At 42.2% G+C, this 17,045-nt stretch overlaps 1 long non-coding RNA gene across 1 annotated transcript in view; it reads left to right on the top strand.

Moving 5' to 3' along the window:
* Positions 1 to 7,381: 7,381 nt before the first annotated feature.
* Positions 7,382 to 17,045, top strand: part of LOC148225052 (uncharacterized) — a 34,667-nt gene continuing 25,003 nt past the window's right edge. The window contains exons 1-2 of the long non-coding RNA XR_015798780.1: positions 7,382 to 7,555; positions 7,858 to 7,946. This is a non-coding gene — a long non-coding RNA (uncharacterized LOC148225052). The remainder of the gene's footprint in view (positions 7,556 to 7,857; positions 7,947 to 17,045) is intronic.

The raw sequence follows: 17,045 nt of genomic DNA, 5'->3' as shown, positions 1-17,045 counted from the left end.
CCCCAAAGCGAGCACAGAAGCAAAAGCTTCATCTTCCAACCCTCCTCCCGAGCTGGCATCCTCAGCTAACAAAAAGCAGCATATGAAGAGAAAAATCTGTTGGCAGTGCCTGCAACACTTGCTCTTTTCAGAAGTTTGTGTGTTGGGTATTGATCAGTCTCTCTGCCACGCCATGCTCTGAGTAAGGGCTCAATTTTTTTTATTGCCAAGGTATAAATGAATCTCTTTGCACTCTTCATTCCAGTTCACCTCTGCTTTGCATCCCAGTGTATATTTTCCCCATTTTCTCCTCATGGTAATTTTTCGCTGTTCCCATCCTGACTCCCCTTGCTCAGCCCTTGATTGATTGTCATTCAACTTCTCCTTCTGCACATCACTTTATTTTTCTTCCAATTTCCCAACTGACAGCCTCTGCTTTCCCCTGCTACACAGGGTGACAGAGCCTGTGCTGAGTTTAACCAGCGAGTTTTTGCTTTGTCACTCTGCAGTGACAAGGTTAACTTTTCCCCAAAGCTAATTCAGCTTTTCAGAACACCCGTGGGCTGTGGAATCGATATGTGCAGTTAGATATTTTCACTTTTAAAGTGTGGCTCCCAGCAGAGTTGTGCTAACGGGGTCAGTAAACTTCAAATGCTTTGAATTCACAGGGGAAAAGAAGGATTCACAGTCTGAACAATGAGCATGGAGTGAAAATTTGCTCATTTTACTTCTTTTTTTTTTTTTTTTTTTTTTTTGAGAATATTTATGCTGTTGCCTAGGATTATTATTAACTAGCAATCTAAAAAAGCCATCAGACATGACAAGGAGAACAAGTAAATTTTGAAGTGTTGGGAGTTGTTATTATGGGATTCACTGTGCTGTACAACTGGATGGGATAATGAACCATGAAAGCCATTACATTACAGCACAGCACAAATTTTCAAATGGAGCTGTTGAAAAATAAAAGTACTGGAAGAATATCTGCAGAGTAATTTTCCAGGAGACGATTCCTGGCTGTCTACAAGGTTGTTCTCAAGGCTTTCTAACAAGCAGAGGATTCCATGAGGGAGAGAAATCTTTTCTAGTCTTAACACCAAGCAGTGTCTGGTGAGCAGAGAACATGAAATGCAGGTCAATGGGTGGAGCATCCTCATGCTTGTAGGATCCCCCTCTCTTTGGTTTGCTGTCTCCTACGTATCAGAAATTATCCTGAGATGGAAGAAACCCACAAAATCAAAGGCCAACTCCTGGTCCTGTACAGGTCAGCTCCAAGATTCACACCGTGCATAAAATTATATATTTAAATATATACAGTACCTTGGAAATAAGTATTTTTTTTCTTTTGCTGGTCACTTTGCTTGGAAGAGTGGATCCAGGCAGGTGTAGGAGTTCCTGGACCTTCTCTATTCCCCTCTGGAACCCCATGTTCTTTATCCACAGAGGTGAGGATTCAGATGTGGAGCAGCACACAAACCAAACTGATTTCTTACCAAAGCTGAGAGAAGAGCAGAAGTTGTTTCCCTGCCTCTGAAGGAATGCAAGGGGTAGGAACCAACATCCTTATCAGTGCCCTCTGAAACACTGATTTTACTGAGTCCAAAGAAACACCACTTTGTTCCTGGAGGGGAACAGGTTGCACTTATAACTGAGTTGTGCATAGCTTTTAATTCAATTGTTTACTTATCTACATACTCCTGCTCTGAAAAAGGCTTACAGGAGAGTCAAAGTGTACCTTGGAGGACAAAGTTGTTGAAAGAGAGAATTTGGGAGATAAATTTTGCACCAGTATTTACTGCCTTTTTGCAGGACCCACGATATTATATCAACATGGAAATATGGAAATATAAAGCCTTTGATAGCAGGAATTTGATGGAAAGAGCATTTATTATCCCACCATTTGAAAATTATCTTTAAGAAACTGCTTATGGGAGATCACTGATGGAGAAAATTACTTTAAAGGAGTGTTATTGCTTTCAGCTGGTGCTGAATGAAGATGAGATCAAGCTCCTTGTAGTCACACAAGTTGTGTGAATCAGTAGCATGGAAGAATCCCTAGGTAGAGATGTGCATGAGGAAATCAAACTGCAACAGGATTCAGCCAGGTGCTGTGTTCAGAATGGCCTTTATTTTATAGTTCTTACTTACCAAAAACCGAATATAGTTCAAACTAAAGTAGATTGTAAGAAAACTGTTTGTATAATTTGTTCATTTTGCTTCAAGACAGTGGAGATGCCCCACTGTAGAAGTAGATTCTTCTACTTCTCAATTCTCTTTAGACATGATGTAAATTCAAATTTCAATACATGAACCAGTCCTCAAGAAGCCTAAAATTAAATCATTATCCAGCTTCTGAACTTGCTCTGAGTCTTCAATGCTTTTAGAGCATGAGGGGGAGAATTACCAGCCTCTAGTCTGTCCTCCTGTGTACAGTGGGTCACATCATTTTACCCAGCATTATAATTTTTTTATAAGACTTTGAAAAATGAAATTGGGATTTCAAAATTACAAGGGAAAAAATGTTTGCAAGAGCATCTGTGATATCTCTGCCTATTATTTAAAGAAAATTCAAGTCTGGAAAATAGACTGATTATAGCAGAGAGGTTCTTGAGGATGAGGGAACTGGCAGGTTTGGAAATGGAGCCCTTACCTCTGAAAGGCAAGCAGGTAGACTTGGGGGGAAATTTTTGTGTCACAAACTGCTGTCTAATGACAGTCCCAGAGGGAGGTGGGACTTATTTTTGCAAAGGGCAGTACTGGTACAGTGTGCACCCTACTTTCCTATCTCTTTTCTCCTTTTCCTTCTCAGTAATGTGCAGGAAATGAGTGAAGTAAGAGGTGCATTCTGCTTAAAATAATCCAGAATGATTGGTAGCATTAACCGAGTTCTCCCCTTGAAATGTAGCTGTTGGTGTGATGTGCAGGCAGTGATGGATTAACGATTGGATTTGATGGTTCTTAGAGGTATTTTCCAACCTAAATTATTATCTCCTTCTGTGTTGACCCCCTCTTTTCCCTTGCTGCTTCCAGCTCTGTTTCTCTGTACAGCACAAAGAGAACAGAGCACATGGGAAGCATCAGAACTTGCTTCATTACAAAAGCATGGCATTCAAATATGAAAGAAACGCCTTTTACAATCATTTTATTAGAAATAAAACTTGCTGAACTGCCTTTAGGAGAGGCTGGGCACACAGAGCCTGGCCTAGAAAGAGAGGCAGTGGTGCTCTGCAGAGGCTCAGTGTGCCCTGAACACCTGCCCAGGCAGGAGCACCTTTGAACATCACAAGAGAGCAAGCTTTTAAACTCATTCTATGCAAACTCAGAGCTCTCTCCTAATTTATCCATTCTCTCTCATCTTTTGTCCCTCTTTGCACTGCTTGTCTGACCTGCACACCCCCAGTGGCTTCAGTGATAGCACATCAGTGGTTTGCTCATGGTTTGGTTGAGTTTCTATTCTCCACAATTTTTTTCCCAGGTTCACCTGGATCCTGCTGTGATCCACAGGCTGGTTCCTGTCTAAAAAGTCTGTGTTAGTACAAGGCAGGTGTTTTTCAGCAATAAGACAAAATTGGATGGCATGGAAGCTGGGAGACCCTGGTATCACCAGTGCAGCCTCCAGGGAAAGTTTGCTATGGTTTTTCTTCTGTTTTAAGCTAGAGCTGCTGAAGATGGGATGATAGGAATTGTAGAATCCCCAATTGAAAAATAAATGCCTTTGAAAGCAGTAAATAAAATAATCCTGTACACACTGCTCAGTAGTGATTCTGAAGCTGGTCTCCCAGTTTTGATGATCCTGTGTGTGGGAGGGAACCAAAGTGGATCATGTCCTACAGACAGATAAAGCCATCTACTGTCCCTGGAAGTATTTAAAAGACGTGTAGATCTGGTGCTTAGGGACCTGTTTTAGTGGTGGATGTGGCAGTGTTAGGTTAAATCTTAGACTTGATCTTAAGGGTCTTTTCCAACCATGACTCACCTTCCCAAGAGCTCCCATTGTTAGTGCTGAGATCATGACTGAGTGGAGGAGGAGCATTAGCCTTTGCTAATGGGACATTTATATCAGAAAGGAAGAGGAACCTATAGAAAACATGCAAATCCCAGTGAAAATTTGGGAAATAATCTTTCTGGCACAAAATCCTAATGGAAATCTATCAGATAGATGAGAAATTAGTGAAAACCTGGAATTAGATGGTAAATTATGCAATTCCTTCCCCCATCTTCTGATTTTAAGGTTCTGGTATCTGGAGATCATAACCCTAAAAGTTAATTTCTTCTGCCTTTCACTTTGTTATGCAGGACTTTGGCATGAAATTTTGCTTGTGATTTTGGATGTTACCTTTCATATAAACTGCTCCCTTCACAAGCTTTTCAGATGGCTGAAATTAACTGGAATTGGGTTTCTGTTTTCTTTATAGTGTTATTAAAATTGAGTCATTTGACAGCACAGCACCATGATCTGTAATGAGCTCAATTATTGGCGTAATTAATGGACCAGCAATTCTCTCACCTCTGATTTGATAATGGCTTTACCATCATGTTTTTGAATATTTTGCTGTGGACAAAAAGTGGCTGTAACATGAGGCTCTTGACTGTTTTCTCTTTGTGATAAAAACCCCCACTGGTTTGTCAAGGTTTGAGGCAGCACTGCTTGGCACTGGTTTTGCAGGTGATGCAGGTTATGTTCCATTTTGTTCCAAGATATTTTCTCTTCCATGATGATGAACTGAGTGAATGGGATGGGAATTCCCAGATTGCTAGGGCAGACCTGTGCATGCAGGAGATTTCCACTAGCATCACTCCTTTAGTTAGGCTGGTAAATTTGGAGGTATATTTTTTTTCAGTTCTCTCCGAATCTGCCTGACTACAGAATTATGTTAACCTAATCCTGATGCACTGACACCCCAGAAATTTTTTTAGTCTTTTGAGCAAGTCTGTTGCCCATTATCCTCCCGAGGATTTATGTAACAGCATGAGAAATGAGGTAGCAGTGTGGTTATCACAGTGTGAGCTGTCACCTTTCTGTTCATGGAAGTGGATGATGTTTGCATCCTGGGGTGCCTGAGCAATGATCCTGTTATCCCAGCTGACAGTAAACAACTGCACGACTTCTCTGGAAAAGCAGACGTGTTCTCTGTGTCAGCAGGGTGCCTGTGGCTCCTGCTCCTTCACCCTCGCACACTGAGAGCTCAGCACTGAGAGCTGCTGCTGTGCTGCTTGCTGGCTGCTTCCCACTGGAAAACTGGGAAATTTCAGTCAGTGCATCAGGAGAAAAGGCAGGGAGAGATATTAACCAGCTTACAAAACGCCTGCAGAAGAAACAAGTTTGACAACTTGTTCCTCTTCAGTGAAAATTAGGAAAGGCTTTAGGGATGTTTTTACAAGTTGAGGGGTTTTCAATGCATTTTTTCATTCTCTCTTTCTTTTGTGCCATACCTGTGTTACCTGCTGAGCTGCAGTATTGCTGACTGCAGGGCAGGGCAGGGAGAGATGCCTGGCTGTCCAGAGTTACAATGGAAAGATGTGCCTGAAAGTTTGTCTTCTATCACCATGTTAAACCAGGTGGGGCAGTGATCCTGATCTCTGTGGGAGATATTCTCTGCTAATGGACCAGCTGTTAAAAACCATGTGGGGCAGTGTTCTTTATCTCTTCCACAGCCCATCCTTCCTCCAGGAGATCTCTCCTGTTAATGGCCACTGAGTCCCAGTGCATGACTGATAAAATTCCATCATCCCATTGGGAGATGCTCCACCCAGGGGGAGGAGCCAAACATTTCCTACCCAGATAAAAACTGAGATTTGGAACTCAAGGCATCTCTTACCCACGGGTTTCCAGAGGACAAGAGCTACCAGACCTTTCTAGAGGATCACTACTTCAACAAGAACACTTCATCTGGTCTGCTCCCACCACCCTAACTAGCAGGGTGTCAGGTTGTATTCTGACTCTGTCAGTGGTTTTCTTTTGTACTATTGCATGTATTTTTTTTTTCCCCTATTAAATTGTATTTCTGACTTGGAGTCTCTCACTGGTTTTGCTTTCAAACCATTACACTGGTATTAAAATCTGCTGTAGCAGGACAGAGTTGCCAGCCTTTGCACTGTACTTGCCCTGGGTTCTGCTGCCCTTTACTCATGCAAGGATAGTGCAGAGATCCCCATAATGCATCAACATTCCCATAATATGCCCAACATAATGTGGCTCCTCTGGGGAAGCTCAGCCCTGTTCCTCTGGTCACCTGGCAGCTTCTATGAGTGATGTTCTCTTTAAAGAGGAAAACCTTCAGAGGAAGAGCTGAGAACTGAGATGGAGCACAAAGAGAGCCACTCAACGTGCTCAATGTGCTTGCAGCCATACTTCACATTCAAGTGGTTTGCCAGGAGAAACTGTTATGGATCTGGGAATCAGCTGGGGAGCTTCCAAAAATCGAAGAGGAGATATTAGTGTGTAGCTAATAGGAAATTTTTCAAATGTCCTCTCATCCACGTGGCATAAATCTTCCCTGGAAGACTTCAAAAGGTGTTTGGATGTGGCACTTGGGGACAGGGCTTAGTGGTGAATATGGCAACACTGGGTTAACTCTTAGAAAATCAATGATCTTGGAGAGCTTTTTGGATTCTATGACTCTGTAATCCATTTTGGGATTACCATCTGGCCCCCTTCATGTACTACACCCTTCACCTTTCATAGCATGAACATGATTTTGTCCTGAACATCAATGAAGTGCCTGACAAGTGGAAGTCAGGGATGTTTACACATGGTAAATACTCCTCAAAATTGACAGGACACACAGACTCCTTTGTTTTGAAAAATCAAAGGAGATGAGGGATGTTGCTTGTAGGTGCCTTGTGTTTTGCAGTGAAAGATGTAAGGTATTAGTTCTTTAAAGTTTTCCCAGATTTATGAGGTTATATTTGCTTTTACACTCAGAAGAAAAATAAACCACTTTCATCCACGATTTTATACATGTGGCTGTCTTGCTTGTAGAATTCCCCTGAGAGCAGATGCATCAGTGTCCAAATGCCCTCGAAAGGCATTTGCTCAGAACAAAGATTTTGATACAAACAAGGCATACAAAAGGAACCTGAAATCTCCCACTTAGTTTAAAATGAATGTCACTGCCTGGGATCTTCCCCAGCTGCCTCCCTGCTGGTATCACAGCCCTACCAGAGAGCTGAGGAGCTCAGTGCCTCCAGGAGCAGCTTCATTCCTTGCCAGAGCCAGTTTCTCACCTAGCTCTAGCTCTGTGTGTGGAGGAGGCACCATCAGCCCCTCCACTGTCCAATAAACACCAACAGGATCAGGAGAGGTGGGGGATTCTTTGGAGCAGCTATTGATGTTTCCTAGGCAATGCTGACAAAACCACGCTGCCTCTAATTGGCTCCACTACAAATATTTACAGCTGTGAAAAGAAGTTTGCTGATCCCAGGATGGTAGCCATGGTTGCCTATCTTTTTAGCTGCTGTTGTGCTGGTGAGAAACATGAATAGGTTGCAAGAATCTCTCACTGGCTTTGTAGCAGGAACATTTGCTGACCCAAATGGAGAAGCCAATTAAGCACTAAAGCTTCTGTGTATTTTTCTGGTGAGCTTTGCCATTTGTTCTGTTTATTAGTGAAAAACCCAAACCTAAAAACAACCAACGTGGTGAGGGGCTACAACAAATTCAGGGCTTGTTATCATTTCTGTTGGTTGTGTTACCATTTTTCTTGGTTGTGTGTATATAAATAAAATATTTTGTTTAAACATCATATGAATGTATTGCTTTGTGAATTTGAATTCCCATGCTGGCAGTGTCTGTTTGCAGCCCTGTGTATTCAATCAACCCCTTGAAGTAGAAATGTTGATGCAATATGTTCTAATATTTGTTCTGAAATTGCCTTTCAGATTGAATGTGTATTTACTTCTTCTGATGGGAGGAAGGAAAGAAGGTGGAGTCAGGCTCTTCCCAGTGGTGTTCAGTGACAGGACAAAAGGTAATGGGCACAAACAAAAACACTGGAAATGCCTTTGAAATGTAAGAAAAGATTCCTTACTTTGTGGGTGGTCTAAGACTGTAACAGGTTTCCCAGAGTGGTTTTGGAGTCCCCATCCTTGGAGACATTCAAAACCTTCCTGGACACTGTCCTGGAACAGCTGCTGTAGCTAATCCTGCTCGAGCAGAGTGGCTGGAGTAGAAGATATCAGGAAACTCTGCCAAGCTCAAATATTTTCTGAATATGGAGTGAAATCTGCATTTTCTCTTTCAGTCTTGTTGTCTGTTTTGTTTGATGTGTATCTCATTTTCAATAAATAACAGATCTGAAGTCCCCCAGGAGGAACCTGAACACACAGGACACACATTGACTCCTTCCTCTAATGGAGATGGGCCATGGTCAGGCTTTAAACTGAAAGAGAGCAGGGTTAGATCAAATATTGTAAAGAAATTATTCCCTGTGAGGGTGGGGAGGCCCTGGCACAGGGTGCTCAGAGAAGCTGTGGCTGCCCCTGAATCCCTGGAAGTGTCCAAGGCCAGGCTGGACAGGACTTGGAGAACCCTGGAATGGTGGAAGGTGTCCCTGCCCATGGCAGGGTGTTGGAACTGGATGGTCTTTAGGGTCCCTTCCAACCCAAACCATTCTATGACCCCGTAATTCTGTGAAATTGCTTGTTCTGCTTTCAGGATTCTGAAATAATGCCTCATTTTTCATAAGAGGAGTGTCCCTGAGGGTTCCTATTCCTTCAGGCTTCAGAAGAAAACCCATTTTTTTGGGGTGAGAATCCATGCTGCAGCATTTCCTGGCAGACTGAAGAGCCTTGCTTGCTAATCAAGGACCATGAGATTGAATGTTTGTATGAGCTTGTCACAGGCACTGTGAAAGGCGAGACTTCACACTGACACTTAGTAATGAATGCATTACTTTCCAATCAGGTAAAATGTGGGCTGCTGCATTGTGCTGGTGTTTGTTCTCCCTTTCCCAGCCAGTTCTTGAAAGCAGCTCACGAATGCTCAGTGAATTATTTACATCTGTTTACTTCCAAAGGATCTTGACAAGTTCCTGGTGAGGTTTGCTCCTCCCTGCCCAACGCTGTGCCTGGATGGGCTCTGCCTGTCGTGGTTTTTGTGTCAGTGCTGAGCCTTGAGCTGAGGCTGATGCTGCTGAAGCCTCCACACGTGGCAGGATGTGGCTGCTTGTGAGAGTTTTCTGTAAATATTCCTTGTCTTCCCAGACAGCAAATTGAAGATTAAGGCTGTGTGTTGGTTTTGGATGTCAGCAATCTGTCAGGAGGGAGTTCAGGAGTGACTTGGGATGCATCTACTTGGGGAAACTGTGAATTAGGGTTTAACTGGTGATGGATGATCCAAAAGCTGCCTGTGTGAGCCACCGTGGTTTTGGTGGTGACTCAGAGCATGGACAAATGAGATCATAACGATGGTATCTCATTGACTAATTAACAAGATTGCACTCCATTTTTCCATAAGCTTCTGTTAATCTATTACTATATCTAATGGCATTGGAAGACTTGGAAATTTTTCACAGAACCACAATTTTGCCTTGACTATGAGGGGTTGCATTTAGTTGCAAGAGTTCATTCTTTCCTTTGTCTCTTGGACTCTCTACTCTGAGCAGCAAGCAGAGAACTTCAGGAACCTAAAAACTCATCAGCTTCTTATTTAATTTCTTTTAATTTTTCTTGTGATTTTTTTTTCCTAACTCTGCTCTATCTTCCAGGTTCTTTGTTCCTCTGCCTTGAATTAATTCCATTCAAAATCAAGACTTAAATTATATTTTTGGCTTGAGGGTCTCCAAACAACCCTTGCTGCTGGAAGAACTAACTCTTCCTGTGTAATGTAAATGGAAATAGAAACCAATTTGACTGGAGGGAGAACATGTTTTGATAGCTATCTTTGCTGGTCTTAAATTGATTGTTGTACTTGGTGGTGTGAGAGAATGAGAAATCATATTTTTCAGGAGTATTTGCATGTTCTTTGTGAAGAACACCCCATCTGTCTGCTAAAGGTGATCCCTCTTCTGTCCCATTATATTTGTTCTGGCTGAGGTATTTGCTTGCTCTTCACTAATTCCCAATTTTGTTTCAATATCTGCCACGTGCTCCACAGGTTTTTTTGTGACAAAACAAATACAGAGAATGAGCTCAAAAATTAGACTCTTAAAAGGTTAAAATAATGGGGAGTGAACCCAGCTTTAGATGCACACAAAGATCCATTATAGCAATGGAAGACCCATAAATTTTGATTCAGGCAATGTATAGAGAAAGAGTCTTGGTTGTGGAAGGGATGAGAGAAGAAAAGCAGTGTAATGATACAGATTTTCACATGTTGCAACTTGATCTTGCAGTTGTGGTTGTGATTTTTGTCTCGAATTTAGATGTTAGAAACCTCTCAAATCTCACTGAGGCAAGACCACATGGAGTGGTGGTGGAATTTAATAATTCATAGAGGAATTTAATAACATCTGAAGGCTATTCTGAGTTTGATGAAAATCACCTCATCTCACAACACCAGAATTTCTCTGTCTTCATTTATAAAATAGAGAATAAATACACTTCAGTGCACACTTGGGTTTTCAGAAGCTTTTCAAGAGAGGTGATTTCAATGCTGGGAAATCACTTTTTTTTGGTTGTGTTTTTTTTCCTTTTCTTTTCTTTTTTTCCCTTTTTCTTCTGTAAGAAAACTCTGTGAGTGGGCAGTTGAAACTGAAACCTGTTGTGGGTCTTCAGAAAGCAGAGAGAAAGGCTTTTGAAAAAGCCAATGCCAAGTGGAGGCATTCCACAGCCTTTGCAACAGAGCCTTGCTTCCTGCAGTGAGGCAGTCCTGGGAACCACGGAAAAGGAGCAGGAATTACAAACCACGGGAGAGAAATCAATACAACGAGAGGCAGTGTGAAAACCAACAGCAAATTTTTTTTTCTGTCTCAGTTGTCTGAGCAAGGCCAACAACAACATTATTAGAAAGGCAGGGTGGTGTATGAGCAGCTCATGGAGAGATGGGATTTTCCAAGTCATGGAACCAGACTGCTGCCTGCAGCTGAATTTCTACCAACACTCGTGAAGAAAAATCAGGCTGGTAGGAGAAGGCAGAACCAGGTCCTGGGCTTTTTGGAAGGCAGTGTTTTTTGGATGAGACCCTTAAAAACAGTAATCATGCAGTATGAACAGCTTCATTATGATAGAAACAATGAAGTAAAAAAGGTCTTGATCTCATCTTGGATACGTCCCCTTCTGTGCCCAGTGCTGGCATTAGAAGTTCTGTTGCAGAGCTCTGCACAGATGTGGTGTAATTATTTCATTTGTGAATCTTTCAGTCTCAGAGTTCAGACTAATCATCTCCACAGTTATTTATAGATTGCAGCTGCCAACTGGAAAACCAGCAAAGATGGGAATGGAGAGAAAAAACATCTTTTCATAAGTGCCTGTGGGCTGCAGCTGAAGCTTTAACTGATCCTGAGGCAGAGGTAGCTGTTCCCTTGAAGCACAGTTTTCTTGCCAAAAAAAGAGCTTGTGGTAACACCAAAACAATCCCCACAACAAAATACAATTTTGAAGTTATCCTTCCTTTAGTATTATACATTTCTTTACTCTTTTTGTGTGAATCTTCATTTAAGGACAATGTATGATCTGGAAAGAATCACATAGAGGAGCAGTAATTAAAGAATTTTCTTCCATCATTGCATTTGATGGAAAATGGAAACATGGAGATGTTTCTTTGATTCTGTTTCATGACTACACGTTCTGTTTGCCAGAAAGGTAATGGGATTCGTGCAGAAGTGCTACATCAAAATGCCTTTGTGCTACATCCTTCCAAAGAAATTGGAAGAGAATGCTTTTGGGCTTTTTTTGTTATGTGAAATGATTTTCAGGACCGGGGTCTGAAAATTACTCTTTTGTTTCTTCAAAGAATACCAAAATCATGGAATGACTTTGGTTGGAAAGGACCTTAAAGGTCACCTAGTTGCAAACCCAGCCTTGGCAGGGACACCTTCCACTGTCCCAGGCTGCTCCAAGCCCTGTCCAGTCTGGCCTTGGACACTTCCAGGGATCCAGGGGCAGCCACAGCTGCTCTGGGCACCCTGTGCCAGGGCCCCAGAACCCTCCCAGGGAAGGATTTCTTCCCAATATCCCATCTATCCCTGCCCTCCTTCAGTTTGAAGCCATTCCCTGTGTCCTGTCCCTCTCCAGCTCTCCTGGAGCCCCTTCAGGCCCTGCAAGGGGCTCTGAGCTCTGCCTGGAGCCTTCTCCTCTCCAGACTGAACAAACCAAGCTGACAGTCCAGAATGTTGATTTTGAAAGTTACCTTTCTGTGAAGGGCAGTGGTGCCAGCCCCTGTCAGGAGTTCAGATCTTCCTTGGCAATCTCAGCAGCTCTGCCCTAAGCACTAAACTCAAATATTGTCATTTTGAACATTTTCTTCCTCAACTGGCAGGGACAATCACCATAATTTCTTTTGTTTATATTCATTCTTGAACAACTGGTACAAGAATCAGACTCAGTCACTCTTCTTTGTTTGACTTTCCATCCTTTGTCATGTGACAAAGAAAGAAATAATCAAATCTGCTCATACTTGCACTCAGTAGATCAGGTCAAAAGTGGTTTAAGTTCTTCTAGAAACTTCTTTCCCTTACTGACACAAGTGTTTGGCACTAGGAGATAAATCTGTATTTGTCTGCCAGATAAGGGGGCTAAGACTGAGCCTGATTCTGGGAGTGGGATGAAAAATATGAAAAATTTTTGGAAAGGCAGTCCAAGAGGGGAGATACCCCAAAAAACCAAACAAAACACAAATAAACCACCAGTTGATTTCTTGTAGATGTGTTTTGGGTGATGTCCTGCTTAAAGCAGAATTAAGGTTTCCCTGTTCTCTGCTTCTCCCAAAGAACTTGTCATGGCAGTAGGCAGGACTTAGTTATTCCCAGTCAATGTGGGCAGCTTCAGAAGCCTGGTGGCATCACCACCATTTCTATTTTTACCTAGAGACACTGTCATCAGGTTGATGAGTCAAACCAACAGAGAGATGAACCAAATTCACCTAAAATCCAAACCAAATCCATCTGTGTGAGCCAAAATCTCGAACTTGGCCTTATGACCCAGCACTTCTCCCTGCTGTGGTTTTCCTTTCTGCCTCTCCAATGTGCCTGTGGATGTGGGGCTGAGTCAATCAGTGGCTTTCTAGGCACTGACTAATGCCCTCCTGCCTGGCTGTTGGGGGGAAAAATTCAATTATTTTGTTTGAACTCAATGCTGTGTCACCACACCTACTATGTTCCTCTTAGGAGCTGTCTAGAAGTTCTCACAACTCTTGGGATCAGTGTCTGACTATGGCACAAGTAGAGTGGAATCAATTTATTCCAGATTTTGGGACTTGAAAGTTAAATGTCAATTTTTAAGTTCACTTTAGATATAGAATTTTTTTTTTTTTTTGAGGAGGCAGTTTCTCTCACTGTAGAACAAGTGAAATCCACCAAATCAGCTCTAGTAGTAATTAATCTAAAAATGAATTCTGTAGTGACAATTCAATAAAAAATAATAAACCAGCTATGTTGTTATTTGTCCTTGCTGGTTATGTCTGAACCTGTCTTCAGGAAAAACGTGTGGATTAACACCTGTTTCACTTAAAACTACTTGTTAAGCAGTGGAGATACACGTGCCTTTTGTTCATTCCCTTTTCCAACAAAAGGGATGGTGATCATCATTTTATCTACTGATCATAATTTTAACTACTTTTGATCATAATTTTATCTATTCCTTCTGCATATCCCAGCTCTGTCTCACAATTTATATTGGGAATACCACAGTAGGGGAAAGTAGTAAGTCTGACCAATTTTCTTGTGTGTATGAACATGGAATAAAACCCACAGGCCCTAATGATGCTCTCAACATTTCTCTTCCTGTAGTGATGCTCTGTACTTTGTTTCTTCATGGCAAGGAGCATGTGTTCAATATGCAAAATAAAAAACATATAAATGTATTAATAAATTTATTAATAAAATATTTTTTTTCGAGCAAGCCAACAAAAATAAATGTAAAAATAGTCAAAAATTAACAGTTGCAAAATGTGTATTTATTTTTTAAGGGTACTCAGGATCAATAGGCTTCATATAATCCTGTTGCTGTGCCAACATATCAGGCTGCTGGAGATGCTGATTTGTCTGCTTTAAATATTATTCCTGAGCTCCTATTAATAGCTGTACTCATCAGAGAGATGAGCTGAGCACTAACACAGGCAAGTGTGGGCTGGTTGTACAATCAGGCTGGGGAATGAGCAGGGCACACACTCCCTGTGTTTCTCAGCCAGCAGGGGTTTGTTTGTGACACAAATGGGAAGGTGAAGATCTCCCCAAATAAATGAAGGTTCTGGCTGGGAGGATTGTGCACCTGACATCCACCTGAGCCCCTCCCTGCCCTTAAAGCTGGTAACCCTGCCCAAAGGATGTGCAAATCCAGGGAAAGGTATGACATCAAATTTAGGGATGTAGATACCCTCAGCAGGTTTTTTGAGCCCGTGGGAGGTTGATTTTATTTTTCAGTGTAGTGAGAACACATCCACTCTTCACATCTCCACCATCCATGATATTCTGAGCCATGAGCTTCCTACCACGTGTCTGCCAAAAGCCTTCTCCAGGTGCCTGTGCCAGTGCTCCTTGCTGAACATCCAGTTTGTTCATTGCTTTTTGGGGCCACTCAAGAGTGGGAATCACCTGACTGAAGGTAGATGTCCCCATCTCAGGTATCTGCAGTGGCTTCATTCACAGGAAAGGACTGATCAGCATCAGCAGGGATTTCCAAGCAGGATTTTCTCAGCTGTGTGGAGATGTAAAGAACTCGATGCCATTTAAGTTCTCTTCAAACCATAGGTTCACACACTGTAAAGTGAAGAGGTTTCTCTCTCCTTGTACATCTTCTTTGGGAATGAGTTTATATAATTCCAATGGAAAGGGCTTGGTGGATTTGCTTTTCTCATCAATGAGAATGCTTTTCTCGTTGTCAGCTAAACAAAAATTCCTCTGGGGAAACATCTTTTGATTGTTGGGAAAGATAAGTTTTCCTTGTAAGGAAATGAGCATTGTAAACATGTTTATAAATGTTTGATATGTGATACTGCTAAAGAAGGATTGTAATCTGAACCAGCATTATGTCAGGATTTTCAATCTGGTTGCAGTCTCTGTGAGATGTGCACTTGAAAAAGACCACCCAAGTTATGGGAAGTGCTGCACATGATTTGGGAATGACTCCTACAAACCAGAGTTTGAAGAAAAGCATTACATCCAGCAAGAAAAATACCAAGATGACTCCAAAAGTCACCCATTTGCTGCAGTGTGTTCTGGGAGGCCAATAAGGGGATCTCCACCAGGGAGGCACAACCACATCCCTGAGATCTTCCTTTTAAAGAAGCTCCAAGGATATCTTTTTTGATCTGTTTTTTGTGGTTTCATCCTTGCCTTAACCTCTAGGGTTTTTATTTTTTTTTTTTTGTTGGTTTGGTTGGTTGGTTGGTTTTTAATATTTTTTTATTTTGTTTTGGTTTGGATTTGGGTTTTTTGTTTATTTGTGTGTTTTTATTGGTTTTGTTTTCTCTTCTCTTCTCTTCTCTTCTCTTCTCTTCTCTTCTCTTCTCTTCTCTTCTCTTCTCTTTTTTCCTTTCCTTTTCTCTTTACTTTTTTTCTTTTTTCCTCAGACTTTATCACTGTATGTGTGAAGGCTGGTTCTACTGTGGGCACCACACACAAGATTGATTGACATCTAGTGACATATCTGACATATCTTCAGGGCATGATTAGCACATCAAGTGTTTGTTCCCCAGTCTATTCCAATTTCTCATCCCCTAGTTAGATTTCCCTATAATGCCTCACAAATTGCAGCTGCAGTAGGAGGTGGTCTTTGAATTATTATTGTTAAAATGAAGCAAAAAAATTCGATAAATGCCAAGGCTAAGTTGCTATGCTGGAAACGAACTTGGATCCCTTATTCACTTTGGACATCATAAGGAATGGTTGTGGATCTGGAAATGAAAAGTAGAAACCTTTATTTTGGGGAGCGTAGCAGAAGTTGAAGGGAAGAATCTGCTGAGATAATAACTGTGATGTGGTCCATAACCCAGATTTCCATCTCAAAGGCTCAGTGCTTGGGTTAGATGTGTGTGAACGCACTTGGGGCTTGATTTACCGAGGAGCCCTAAGCCAGCCTGTTTGTGCCTGTTTGCACCTACATTCCCTTTGCTCTCTGAATATTCTCCCTGCACAATTTCAGCACCACAAATGCCTTGTTGGTATTGAGCAGGGAAATGCAATCTATCCCCAAGCAAGAAACAAACAGAGCAGGCTCAGAGTAGAAAACACAGCACAGGGAAGAACAAACGAAGCTGGGCACACTGACCCCAGTTTATTCACTCCCTGCCACTCCAAAGAGTTCCTCCTTCTCAACTCATCCCAGGGATGGGCAGAATAAAAATACTGCTCCAGGAATACTGAAGTCAAGTTGTTCCCTTCTTCTGCTTCCTCCTTTGCACTTTGCTTGGAAGAGGAAAGGAGCTGGAACAGGTCCAGGTGTCATCACTGCAGAGAGGAGTCCTTAGCTGGCAGGGAGCCTGCAGAATGCTTCCTACAACCTGTTTTTTTTCTGATGGGATTCATCTTCCCTAACCTTCACCATCCAATAATTAGGCATCTAATCCAAGCCCTTCATTATGTCTCTCTGAGCTGATGCAGAGAGGTTGGATGAATCTCCCTCTGGGGGTTACTTGTCTCTGTGTGCTGACAATAGAGTCAGCCTGAAAGGCTGGCTCAGAACAGACAGCAAACTTCTTGGCAGCTAAAATTAAATGGGATGAGTCCGAGCATCAGCTGCACCCCTGTGACTGGCAGACTGACTCAGAGCAAGTCACAGCTCACTACAGCACTGGAAATGCTCAACAGGAGCCTGCACATTCCTTCCTCTGGGATCACTGTGCACATCCTCAGCTCTGCAAAGCTGGATTTCACAGATCTTCTCTACATACACTGGAACAGGCTGTCCAGAGAAGCTGTGGCTGCTCCATCCCTGGAGGTGTTCAAGGCCAGGTTGGATGGGGCTGGAAGCAA

The sequence above is a fragment of the Sturnus vulgaris genome, chromosome 1 (genome assembly GCF_052056855.1).
Source record: "Sturnus vulgaris isolate bStuVul1 chromosome 1, bStuVul1.hap1, whole genome shotgun sequence".
NCBI classification, from domain to species: Eukaryota; Metazoa; Chordata; class Aves; order Passeriformes; family Sturnidae; genus Sturnus; species Sturnus vulgaris.
This window is presented reverse-complemented; position numbering and strand designations above follow the sequence as displayed.